The sequence below is a fragment of the Petaurus breviceps genome, unplaced genomic scaffold (genome assembly GCF_028583685.1).
Source record: "Petaurus breviceps papuanus isolate PSGF00001 unplaced genomic scaffold, PetGlider_PUasm1.0 90778, whole genome shotgun sequence".
NCBI lineage: Eukaryota > Metazoa > Chordata > Mammalia > Diprotodontia > Petauridae > Petaurus > Petaurus breviceps.
Window position 1 is genome coordinate 3,395,489 of NW_027187343.1, and position 12,785 is coordinate 3,408,273.

A 12,785-nucleotide genomic window follows, 5' to 3' on the forward strand; every position below is an offset into this window, starting at 1 on the left:
ATCTAGTTCCCCAGTAGACCTGCTTCTATTCATCCTAATTGACTTCAAGAACAAAGGGCAAACAACAATCCCGATCAATAAAGTTGGCTTCTTTTACTTTCCCTCTGCTGATACCATCTAGTTGTGCTCTGAGCTTCCTCCTAATGAACTTTGGAATCCCCTAATCTAACCCAGAGCATTAAAAAAAGTTAGTATATGTGAACCAAAATGTGAATGCATTTCTCTCAAAAAGTTGAAAGTCCTGCATAGCCTGTGGAATGGAATTTGTTTCATATGTTATAATATGAAATTCATGCTTCTGGGTTTCATTCCATGACATGTCAAGCATGATCAGCCTGACTAGCTCTTGTCTGCCAAAACTTTTCCTGGAGAGAATATTCAAATTGGTTTCTGAATAGCTTGGGCAGCCCCAGTCCTCACATTTATTTTTGATTTGTGGATCCCTGGAAACAGTTATTTAGTATTTAATTTCATCTTTCACGTGGATTTGCTTGTCTTTCCTGAGAACTTTTCTCCATAAAACTGGAAAGCTAAATGTGAAAGGTAAACACAGATGATTTGAGGTTCTCTCTGGGACATTCACCCCCTATCAGTGAGTTATTTAACATCATCTAGTCCTTCCATGTGAGCATTTTGTCTCATGAAATAAGACAAATTATGGTTCATCAATCAAAAGCAGCTAGGATGGGGAAATTTCATGTCAGTGACATGAGAAGGGAATGTCACAGCTTGGGTCACCATGCACTAGAATATGACTGAGATTTAGAAGCCGAATGAAAGCAGTTTTGAAATATGATTTATATGGGCATATGAAACTCATTATGTTGATCAACTTTTTCATAAGGTATATGGCAACGAAATGTTGTGAAGAACGCGATCCTGTGTGTTGAGATGTGGAATCTTCGAGGAGTTCCCTGTAATGGCTTTTCAATGTTGTGATTTTCTTGAGCATCATATTAAGGCAGGAAAATTAAATAATGCACAAACATCCTTATGTTTATATATACAAGGGGGCCTTATAGATTGTATGCTTATGACATATAGTTATAATGTATAGCTTACTCTATACAAATGATCCATATAGCTTGTTTTGATGCAAGACATTTTTCACAAAAGTTCATTTTCTGCATCTTTTCTCCAGCAGCTGACTTACAGCTAAGTCAAAAACCTGGGCAATAACCTCACTAAGGGAATTATAATTAGTAAATTCATTAATTGTTCTCCTGTTTAGCCTCCCAAGGGTATTTGTTTTAAATAAGTCCTGCTTTGAGGGCAGCCCTCCGTAAATGAAAGTGAGTTTAGAATTTACACTTTATGGTAGGAGCCCAACTTCAGTCAATATACTTTCCTTTGCTACCAATACTGTTCAGAGTGAAATCCCTTAATTAAATAGTTTAACTTTTGGTATAGAAGCTAAACAGGAAATAGAATTACTTGACTTTCTAGTTCATTCTTCCTTGTTTTTTACTTTAAACTAGCATTCAGTCTTTAGGGCTAAAATAGATTTGCTTGTTTGTAAGAGTATTGAATTGGACCTACTCTTATGGTAGTCCTAATGTGGTTGTAGAAACAGATGTCTCTTGTGGGTTCTGGAGGGTCAGAGTGGACCTCTGCTAATAACTTTCTATTTGTGCACATATTGTTTCCCTTCATAGCCATTTCCCTTTGATCTAAGAAAATTTTGGTTTTGTCTTTGTATTATCAGCACCTAGCACAATTCCCTGTCACATACTAAGAATTTTAGAAATACTATTGATTAAAAAAGAAAAGAAATACTGTTGTTTTATTGAATCAGGGCAGATATTCTTGCTTTTTTTGACTGTGTTCCCAGAACCTAGCACAGTACCTTGTATATTGTTAAATGCTTAATCAATGTTTATTGAATCGAATTGAAATGAAGTTCCTCTAAAATCTGGCACCACTGAACACTCCAGGGAAACTAGACGATTGTCTGCCCCTCCCCCTCAATCTTGTCCTCCACCCTTCTCATGACTCTGTGCTTCTGTGTAGGCTGTGTTAATGGCTAAAAGGGCTCCCTTCTCCTCTTCACCTCTGGAAATTTTCCTTATCCTTACATGAGCCTCGTTCTTATGCTGCTTCTTCCAGGAAGCCTTCCCTGTCTGAGCCTACTGGTCAATAATGACCCTCTCACTCACAAGACACACTTTCTTTTGTGCTTATCTCAGAATAGCCTACATTAAACTCAGATGTGTTGGTACTGCAATTAGACTGTAGAAGCCTTGAGAGCAGAGACTGTGTCTTGTTTAAACTTTGATTTTCCCTGAATACTTATTACAGTTATCTATATATAGTAGGGATGGGGTTGGGAAATGTGATTTCATTGACATAAGGAATTGCCGGGTGATGAAACTCCCTCTATCCATGTAGAATGGCACCTTTTCTATAACTTTTAGTCTTAGAAAATAATTTAGAGTACTGAGAAGTTAATGATTTGCTCAGGGCCATAGAGCCAGTAAGGGCAGCTCTCCACTATAATCTGCTATTACTATGGCAGATACCTAATAAGATATTCGTTGCACTGTATTGTAGTATTGGGGCAGCTAAGTGGTACAGTGGATAGAACACTGGGTCTGGTGTCTGGAAGACCTGAGTTCAGATCCGACCTCAGACGCTTATTACCTGTGTGACCATGGGCAAGTCACTTAACTCTGTTTGCCTCAGTTTCCTACTCTGTCAAATGAGTTGGAGAAGGAAATGGCAAAGCACTCCAGTATCGTTAGCCAAGAAAACCTCAAATGGGGTAAAAAGAAGAGTCAGACAGATTTTTCGGGGCAGAGCCAAGACATAGAAGTAGGAAAACTCTGTGAGATCCCCCCATAACCACCTCAAATACCTACAAAATATGACTCTAAACAAATTTTAGAGTTACAGAACCCACAAAGTGACAGAAAGAAACAAATCTCCCACGGAAGGCAGCATGGCAGGAGGGCAGGAGGGGTTCATCAAAAGGCACTGGGAGCCCAGCTCAGCCCTGCATGTGAGTCTGAGGTTTTAGCCCCAGGGCAGCCCTCTCCAGTGGCTACAGTGGGCTTCAGGAGAGTGGATCACCAGAAGCAGTGATGGTTTCCAGAATTATCAACCCATAAATGCCAAAGAAAAAGTGAGAAGTCAGTGTAGAACTCTGTTGGAACTGGGTGGGATGGAGGAGCAGTCTGGCCCTGCCCCCAGAACTAGAAGTGGAGGAGATGCAGCAGCCCTGTAGCCATCTCCACATGGCTGCTTCAGAGCTCCTGGCCTACAGATCATAGGGGGGCCAAGCAAACATTCAGAGAGTAATTGCTCTTGCTTTAACCTGCCTGGATCTGGATAATAGTCTTGGGTATTGGTCCTGAGGTATGTGACCAGTGAACCAGAATTTGTGGGGGCTGCATAAATGGCACCCTCCTAATAGTTTTGGCAGTTGCAAAACCCCCAGCAACTAGGGACAAAGCTCTCCTCTCTGGAAGCAGAGTTCTACTGTGGCAAAGAGCCCAAAAGTCAAGTAATTGAGTGGCAACATGAGCAAGCAAAGGAAGCAAAGCAAGCACAGCAATCCAACTTTAGATTCTTTTCTGGGGGGACAAAAAGAACCAAAGCATGGAATGGGAGGAAAACAATGAAGTCAGAAATTCTGCACCAAAAGCTTCCAAGAAAAATATGAATTGGTTACAGGCCATGGAGGAGTTCAAGAAGGATTTTGAAAATCAAGTAAGAGAAGTGGAGGAAAAATTGGGAAGAGAAATGAGAATGATGCAAGAAAATAATGAAAAAAGAGTCAACAACCTGACTGAAGAAAATAACATCTTAAAAAACAGATGAACTCAAATGGCAAAAGAGGCCCAAAAAGCCAATGAGGAGAAGAATGCCTTAAAAAGCCAAAATTGTCAGATGGAAAAAGAATCTCAAAAGCTCACTGAAGAGAATCATTCTTTCAGAATTAGATTGGAGTGAATGGAAGCTAATGACTTTATGAGAAATCAAGATACTATTAAACAGATCCAAACAAATGAAAAAATATAAGGCAATGTGAAATATCTCATTGGAAAAACCACTGACCTAGAAAATAGATCCAGGAGAGATAATTTAAAAATTATTTGACTACCTGAAAGCCATGATCAAAAAAAGAACCTAGAAATCATCCTTCAAGAAATTCTCAAGGAAAATTGCCTTGATATTTTAGAACCAGAGAACAAAATAGAAATTGAAAGAATTCACCAATCACCTCTTGAAAAAGATCCTCAAAAGAAAACTCCTAGGAATATTATAGCCAGGTTCTGGAGTTTCCAGATCAAGGAGAAAATATTACAAGCAGCCAAGAAAGAAACAATTTTAATATTGTGGAAAAACAGTCAGGATAACACAGTATCTAGCAGCTTCTATATTAAGGGACCGAAGGGCTTGGAATATGATATTCCGGAGGTCAAAGGAGCTGGGATTAAAACCAAGAATCACCTACCCAGCAAAACTGAGTATCATGTTTCAGGGGAAAATATGATCATTCAGGAGAATAGAGGACTTTCAAGAATTCTTGATGAAAAAAACAGAGTTGAAAAGAAAATTTGACATTCAAATATAAGAAGCAAGAAAAGCATGAGAAGGATAAACACGGAATAGAAAACATAAGGAATTTATCAAAGTTGAACTATTTACATGCCTACATGGAAAAATGATAATTGTAACTTATGAAACTTTTCTCAGTATGAGGACAGTTTGAAGGAATTATAAATATGTATGTATGTATACATATATATGTCTATATAGGAGGGTATATGTGCTTATGAATACATATGTGAGTATGTGTATATATGTGTCCAGGTATACATAGACAGAGGGCACAGGATCAATTGAATAGGAAGGCATGATGTTTAAAAGGTGACATTGAGGGGTGAGAGAGGAATATAATGAGAGGAAATGTGGGAAGACAGAATGGGGTAAATTATCTCATATAGAAGAGGCAAGGGATAACCATTACAATGGAGGGGAAGAACAGGAAGGCCAAAGGAATGAGTCAATCTTACTCTCATTGAATTTGGCTTAGGGAGGGAATGACATACACACTAAATAGAGTATCACCCTACAGGGGAATAGGGAGGAAGGGGATGAGAGGGGAGAGAATGGAGGGGACAGGGGGGAGGATAGTTAGAAGCACCCACTTTTGAAAAGGGATGATGTCAAAGTAGAGAATAGAACTAGTGGGGGGCGGGATAGGATGGAGGGAAATATAGTCAGTCTTTCACAATATATCCATTATAGAAATGTTTTATATAACTACACATGCACAACCTATATTGAATTGCTTATATTCCCAGTAAGGGTGGGTGACTAGGGAGAAAGGGAAAGAATCTGGAATTCAAAGTTGTAAAATAAAATGTTTTTTTAAATATTATTATTATTATCATTATGATTTACATGCAACTGGGAAATAAGATATACAGCACTTGGGTATGGAGATCCATCTTGCCCTACCTGAAAGCTGGAGGGGGAATAGGGGAGGATATAGGAGAGAGCAGATTGGAGGAGAGGGTATACAGTGGGATCGCTGTATTTGGGTGGTGGGTCGGGGAAAGACAGGAAGAAAATTTGTAACTCAAAATCTTGTGGAAATGAATGATGTAAACTAAAAATAGACATAAAATTTAATTTAAAAAAAGGAGAGTCAGACACAGCTGAAATGAATGAACAACAAATATAGATATAAATATACACATATATACATATATTTGTTCATTTTAAGGCACAACATAATTTCAAGACAGAATGAATGAGTTTGGCTTCAAATGGCCTCTGAGGGTCCTTCCAGAAATAGGTCTAGATTAAAAAACCAGTGGGAGTTGATAGTCGGGGAAGGAGTCCCTCTATAAGAGGAAAAATTCAATTCAATTGAAAGAGCATTGTTAAGTGCCTCCTGTTATGTAAAGTGAGGTTCAACTCTATTGCTTTTTATAATATACACTTTCACTTAGGAGAAAAAAATCTTTCTCCCTCACTCCTTTTTTTCTTTCCCTCTTTCCTTTTCTCTCTCCCCTTCTTTCCCCCTCTCCCTCCTGTGCCCCACCAAATACCAACCATATCCATGTTAGAAAGTTCAGAACATATTAAATACCATTTTTACCATATGGTTCCCTCTCCCTATGGAAGATACACATTATTATCATTATTAATCATAGAATAATACTTAATTTTTATATAGTACTTTAAGGTTGGCAAAGTACTTTACATATATTATCTCATTTGATCCTTAAAACAACTTCTGAGATAGGTGTTATATTCATCATTTTACAGATGAGGAAACTGAGACTCAAAGTCTGAATGACATGCCAGGGTCATATAGCTAATAAATATCTGAGGCAGGATTTGAACTCAGGTTTTCCTGACTCTGGGTCCAATTTTTCATCCATTGATTAACCTTGGGACACTAGACAAAAAGTCTGAATTAATCAAAAGGGATAAACACATCCAAAATTCATGCATATTCCATGAATGCTAGAAAAGGTACTAGATTTGAACTGTCCATGCAGCTATGTCTGAATGATGCTAAAATTAGAATCATCTTCAGTGAAGCAGGAGATGTTCTTGATTAGAGCATGGCAAAGCACTGACCATGGGGAGGATTTCTTGGAAATTGTGAATAAGGTTAAATTCAATGCTATTCCTTGTTACATGATTTAGAAAAAGCACTGGAGACTTCTCAACTAAGATGTTTCTCCTTAATTAGAATAGCTTTTGGTTCTTTTAAAGAAATCCCAGTGTACATTAACAGACATATTTAACTATCACAATTAGTGCTTGTTATGCTAATATATTTCCCCAAAGTTTTAAAATATATGCATTTTATTTATACACATAAATACATATACCTAAAGTCTGGACACATAGGAAATCTCATTCACTATGCATATTTTTCAAGAAATGAAATGAACAAAATTTTCAACAGCATTTTATTTAATTAGCATAAATGAGATTTCATAGGAAGACATAGGAGACAGGATATCTCATTAATTAATTTAATTAAATTAATCTCATTAATGTGGAAAATAGTTTCCAATAACTAATGAAAACTTTTATTCCATATGAATTTGTCATGGCTAAAATTTGTGCTAGTTAAATCAAATGTTGTTGAAATTTTCATTCATTTCATTTCTTGAAAATATGCATATTTGGGGTGGCCAGGTGGCTCAGTGAGTAAGAGCACTGGCCTGGAGTCGGGAGACTCAGGATTGGTTCCGGCTTCAGATACTTAATACCCACACAAAATAACTAGCCATGTAACCTTGCGCAAGCTACTTAACCCCAACTGTAAAAAAAAGAAATAAAGAAAGAAAATATACATAGTTAATGGGATTTCCCATGTGTCCTGACTTTAGGGATACCCTGTACATGCATGTATATGTATGTACATGTGCATGCCTGTTTTATAGAAATATACAGACAGTACACATATTTTAGGTTCCTATATATACACATATACTTATTTTGTGTATATACATAGAAGCAGATATGGATGTTTATATATGCACACATATGTATACGTAGAGATGTTTATGTAAGTATACATATGTAGGTGTTCATATATGTATACACCTGTTACATATGTATACATAGATATTTTATAGTCATACATATATTGCATTGTTAATATACAAATAGATATTTATGTATACACAGCATATATGCTTATGTAGATATTTGCATATACACACATATTTACATGTTTGTGCACATACATGTGTATACCTTTTATGCATGCACACATATAAATGTGTTGTGGTCCTAGATAGATACATATATGTATTGTTATATGTATACATATATAGACATACTTGGATATGAAGAATTAAAATTCTTCTCTTATATCATTTGAGAATGGAGGAATCCCTGAGTTCTCAAAGATTCAGTCAATGAAATCCAGGGTAAAGGCTGCAGCATGTCCTCCCAACTTGCAAAGGCTTTGAGTATGGGTCTGGAGATACAATCCGTATCTGTTATCAGCCTAGTCAGTACCAGAAAGCATAACTATTAAAAGGCCAGCCACTGGCTGATAAATTCTGTTTCTCTCATAACCATTCATTACACTCATCTACTAAGGTCAGAAGCGTGTAGGGTATGTGCTATTGGTGGAAGTATCTATGCTGATGCAATCACAGATTCTTGAAGCATTGAAGTAAATAATTAAGCCTAAATTTCTATTTATTTATTTTTGGTCCAGATCTATGATTGCATCAGTGTGGGGGAATTCCAGTACCTACAAACTGGTAAGTTGGTCTGTAACTTATCATCTTAGTTTCCTGGGGCTCTTAAAGGTTGTATGACTATTTACACAGGTAGTATGCATCAGAGGCAAAGCTTGAACTCAGGTCTTCCTGTCTCCAAGGCTCTGCCTTTATCCATTATCCTACCTTGTTTATCATGTGCAAGTGAACTTATGTATGTGTATTTAAATATATGAAAATATTCATTTCTCTACTGAAGACTTATTTACCTATTAAGGAGTCATCTGCTAAGGCAGAGAAGGGTTGCAATCTGCCTGAGAGGAGAAAGTTGCCATTTTAAGAGTTCCCCATACTGATTGAATCACAGATCTTTCATTTATTTGTGTGTGAATTTATGCTTAATATACACACACACACACATATATGATTATACACAGATGTGTCCAGTAAAATTATAAACACACCAAAATGCCTCAGGAGTTTTCTTACCTTACACAATAGGGGTCCTATATGTCACTATTCACCTCTCTCCAACACCCCCAATCTTTATATTTACTAGAAATGGATGGCACCATCTCTCAGATTGCTATAAAGAGCCTCCTTCTTTTCCTTTATCCTACTTTCTACTAATACATCAGAAGATTAAAAGCTAAGATGACCAGTTGTCATACCTGGATCCTGAGTTTTTGGAGATGAGTTCAAGTATACAGATGAATATAATTATCATTAATGGAGTTAGGAGATTCATGGTCCAGTCCTTACCATTGTCATTAATCAAAGGCTTAACCTAGTCTAATCTTCTATGGGCCTGTGTTTCCTTGTCTATCAAAGGGAAATAACATCTAGCATACCTACCCCAAAGGGTTGCTGTGAGGCCGAGATCACTTATGCTATTGTCTGCTATGGGGATGGTTATCCCTGTTGTTCATTCATTCATTCCTGTCTGACTCTTCATGACCCCATGGACCATACATAACACACCAGTACTGTCTTTGGGCTTGTTTGTTTTTTGCAAGGATATTGGAATGGTTTGCCATTTCCTTCTCCAGTAGATTAAGGCAAACAAAGGTTAAGTGACTTGCCAAGGGTCACACAACTAGCAAGCATCTGAGGCTGGATTTGAACTCAGGTCTTCCTTGATCCAGGCCTAGTACTGTATCTACTGAGCCACCTATCTTCCTCTGGCACATAGTAGACACTTGCATGGTTTTATTCATTGATTAACTGGCTTCCCTGGCTTCCTTCAAGTCTGAGAAGCTTTTCCTGATCTCCCTTAAAACTACCTGATTCCCAGCCTCCCCCCCCCCCCCCCCCCCCCGTGTAGTGGAGGGGAAAGGGACATATTTAGAACACAAATGATTAAAAACAAAAGATTAACAAATCTAAAAAGGAAAAAAGTATAAGATGCTATATAAATAAAAGGAGTTATTTTTACTGAGCATCTAAAAAATTAACTTCATTTTTCAAATAGGTGACTAGGATTGTAAGTGATGTATTGAGCCTTGAAATAGTCCCTGGACTTGTGCCTTAGTTTCTCCTTTTATATACTATCGATGATACTAGACTATTTATCCCCTTCTTCCCTCCCCACCTCCTGCTGTGGCTTGCTGTGTAGATTGATGGTCTTTTGGGGAGTGAGTTATGTTCTTTAAAATGAAGGCGCCACTGTATGAATAAAAACCATTCAAGAAAAAGCACACCTTGGTTCTTGCTGGAGGAAACACCTTTTAACTCCAGCAACATTTTCCCTTCTGTTCTCTCTCACTGCCAGTGTTTTGTGAGAGGAGGCCAGAATTGTGCTGGGCCATTTTATTTTTACCCCTTTTTCTTCCTGTAGAAAAACAAAGGCACTTCAGATTGGCTGTTCCTCTTTCAATGTAGTTTTCCATACTGTGCTTTCCAATACTGGCGCTCTCTTTTTACCCTGCTGAGTCTGTTTTCCTTAACCTTCATCCCAGGAGCCATTTCTGTTCACATCAATCTTTCTTTTAACAACCATAGAGAGAGAGATGAATTTGTGAGGAATGAATCAAAACTGGAGCTCAATCCAAGTGAAATGCCCCCCAAAAAAGCCTGGCTGAGGAGCTCAGATCATGCCCTGTCCTTGGCATCCGTTTCTACTGTTTCCCCAAGAGCCTACATTTTTTAGATTCCTCTAAAGTAAGATAGAAAATAGTCAGTCCTCAGGTCCTTCTTTGGTGGTATCTTGACCTCTGCATTCCTTATCAGAGTGAAAGTCTATAGATTGTCAAGAAGTAATTGGTAATTGAGGGGTCATAGAAAAAAAGATAATGACAGGCATTTATAGAAATGCAGAGTGTGAACACACACACAGAGTCTTGGTATTCTTTCTGTAAATATACATATATATGTATGTATTGTGTATATATATATATGTATATTCTCTCTCTCTCTCTCTCTCTCTCTCTCTCTCTCCCCCTCCCTCCCTCCCTCCTCCTCCCCCTTTCCCCTTCTTGCTTTGGCTCTCTCTTCCCCTCTTGCTCCCTCTCCCTTTCCTTTCCTTTGTCTCTCCTTCCTTCTCTCCCTTCCCCTCTTCTCCCTTTTTCCTTTATCCCTCTTTCACTTTCTCTCTCCTCCCTCTTTTCCTCTATCTCTCTTTCCTTCTGCTTCCTACTCTTTTCCTCTCTGACTCTTTCTATCCCTTCCTTCCCATTCTCCCCCCTACTTCTTTCTCTCTCCCTCAAGTCATCTGTTTTTCATATTTAAATATTTCCCTTGATTTCCCTCTCTTCCTCTTCCTCTTTTTCTCTCCCTCTCTTCCTTAACCTCTCTCTCTATCTCATTCTGAAAAGTCATTTAAATCCCTTTAATGTTAGCTTTGTGAAAAGATTTTTGCAAGAAAATTGGCTTCACACTTAGTAATAAATGTAATTTTGAGAATTCCATAGGGAAATGGAAGCATATACTATATATAATGTTTACTGTGCCTTCTAAACAAGAGAGAGAAGTAATTGCATAGTTCTGTACAGTGATTCTGTATGAAAAAATTCTTTTTACTTCATATCTGTCGGCTTTCTCCATTCTCTTTGATTCCCTCTTGTGAGCTTAATAAACTTAAATGCAGAATAATCTTGTTTAGAAAATATGGCTTTGTCCCAAGTAATTTTTAAAGTGCACATCTATTTGTGGAAAATATAACAGGGTAGGCATTCTGCCCACACTGTGCATAAAAAAATTAGGAAAAGAAAGTGTGAAAGTTATGAAAAAGTCAGCTTAGTATTCAGCACAATTTCTTAGCATAATTGTTTTTAAATGTATGGACCAGGGAAAATGCATCTGGCCCCTTTAAAAAGTAGAAGCAGTTTTGGAATTAAGCTTAGCTCTAGCTAGAATTGTCAGTGAGGAGATCAATTGTGCCTAGATGTAGGTAATTAATCAGTAAACACCTAGCAACAAAGTGAGTACCTGAGGGGAGAAAGGAGACTGCTGATTCTCTCCTTATTAAAGAAAAGTCCTGTACCTTGCTTAAGCTCTCTCTTTTTGGGCTTCTGTATTGGGTGGAGTAACAAATGCAGTTTCTCTCTCATTCAAAAACATAGAGAGGGACAGGCTAGTTTTATTTAATAATAAGAACACTGAGGACCAGTTAGAGCAAAATATACAAATTTTCATTTAAACCCTAGAGTAGGAAAAAATGTTGCAGTGGCTTTAAGCTAGGTGGCCCAGGGGCTAGAGTGCCAGGTTCGGGGTCAGAAAACTCATCTTCCTGAATTAAAATCTGGCTTCAAACACTTACTGGATAAGTCACTTAACCTTGTTTGCCTCAGTTTCCTCATCTGCAAAATGAACTGGAGAAGGAAATGGCAAACCATTCCAGTAACCCTGCCAAGAAAACCCCAAATGGGGTCACAAAGAATGAAGGTATTAGGGCTCCAGAGAGGCCTCAGACAAGCCAAGTAAATTCAAGGTGAGGTGTTGAAGTCAAGTTTGGAGTTGTTAAAACAAAGGTTAAACAATAATTATTCCAACAAGTAACCCATGAGAAAAGTATTCAATGGTGCCCTGTTGATATTAGGATCACATTCAAAGTCTTTGGTATTTAAAGGTTTTTATAGCCTGGTTTGTGCTTAATTTTCCAGACTTATTTAATATTACCCTTAATGTACTTAATTAATTCAGCCAACATGGATCTCCTATCTCTGTACCTCCGGACAGGTTGTCCCCCCAAGCCTAGAATTCACTCCATCTTTAGGCCTCTTAGAATGTCTAACTTCATTCAAAGCTCAGCTTAAGTGTTACCTCCTTCAGGAGACCTTTTCTGATTCCCACCCCACCCTGCAACTGATAGTGGAAAATAGGGAGTTGGTCTCAGAGCCAGCAAGACCTGGATTCAGGTACTTTTTTTTGACTGTATGACCCTGGGAAAGTCACTTGACCTCAGTTTGCCTCAGTTTCTTCATGTGTAAAAAGAGGACCATAATAGTGTCTACCTCCCAGGGCTGTTGAGAGATTGAATGAGATAATTGTAAAGCTCTTAGCACAGTGCCTGATGCATAGTAAAGAGTATATAAATATTAGCTATTATTGTTTTTACTTAACCTCTTAATGCTTCAA

The 12,785-nt window shown here is 37.9% G+C and overlaps 1 protein-coding gene across 6 annotated transcripts in view; it reads left to right on the top strand.

Annotated features, from left to right (window-relative positions):
* Positions 1-12,785, top strand: part of SMYD3 (SET and MYND domain containing 3) — a 1,085,127-nt gene that overhangs the window by 808,961 nt on the left and 263,381 nt on the right. Inside the window, exon 1 of one of the 6 annotated variants that reach the window (XM_069069139.1) lies at positions 8,230-8,252. The exons of the other annotated variants lie outside the window; for them this stretch is intronic. The gene's annotated coding sequence lies outside the window, so the exon portion shown is untranslated. Of the gene's footprint in view, positions 1-8,229; positions 8,253-12,785 lie in introns of those variants that run through there. 6 annotated transcript variants of the gene reach the window in all.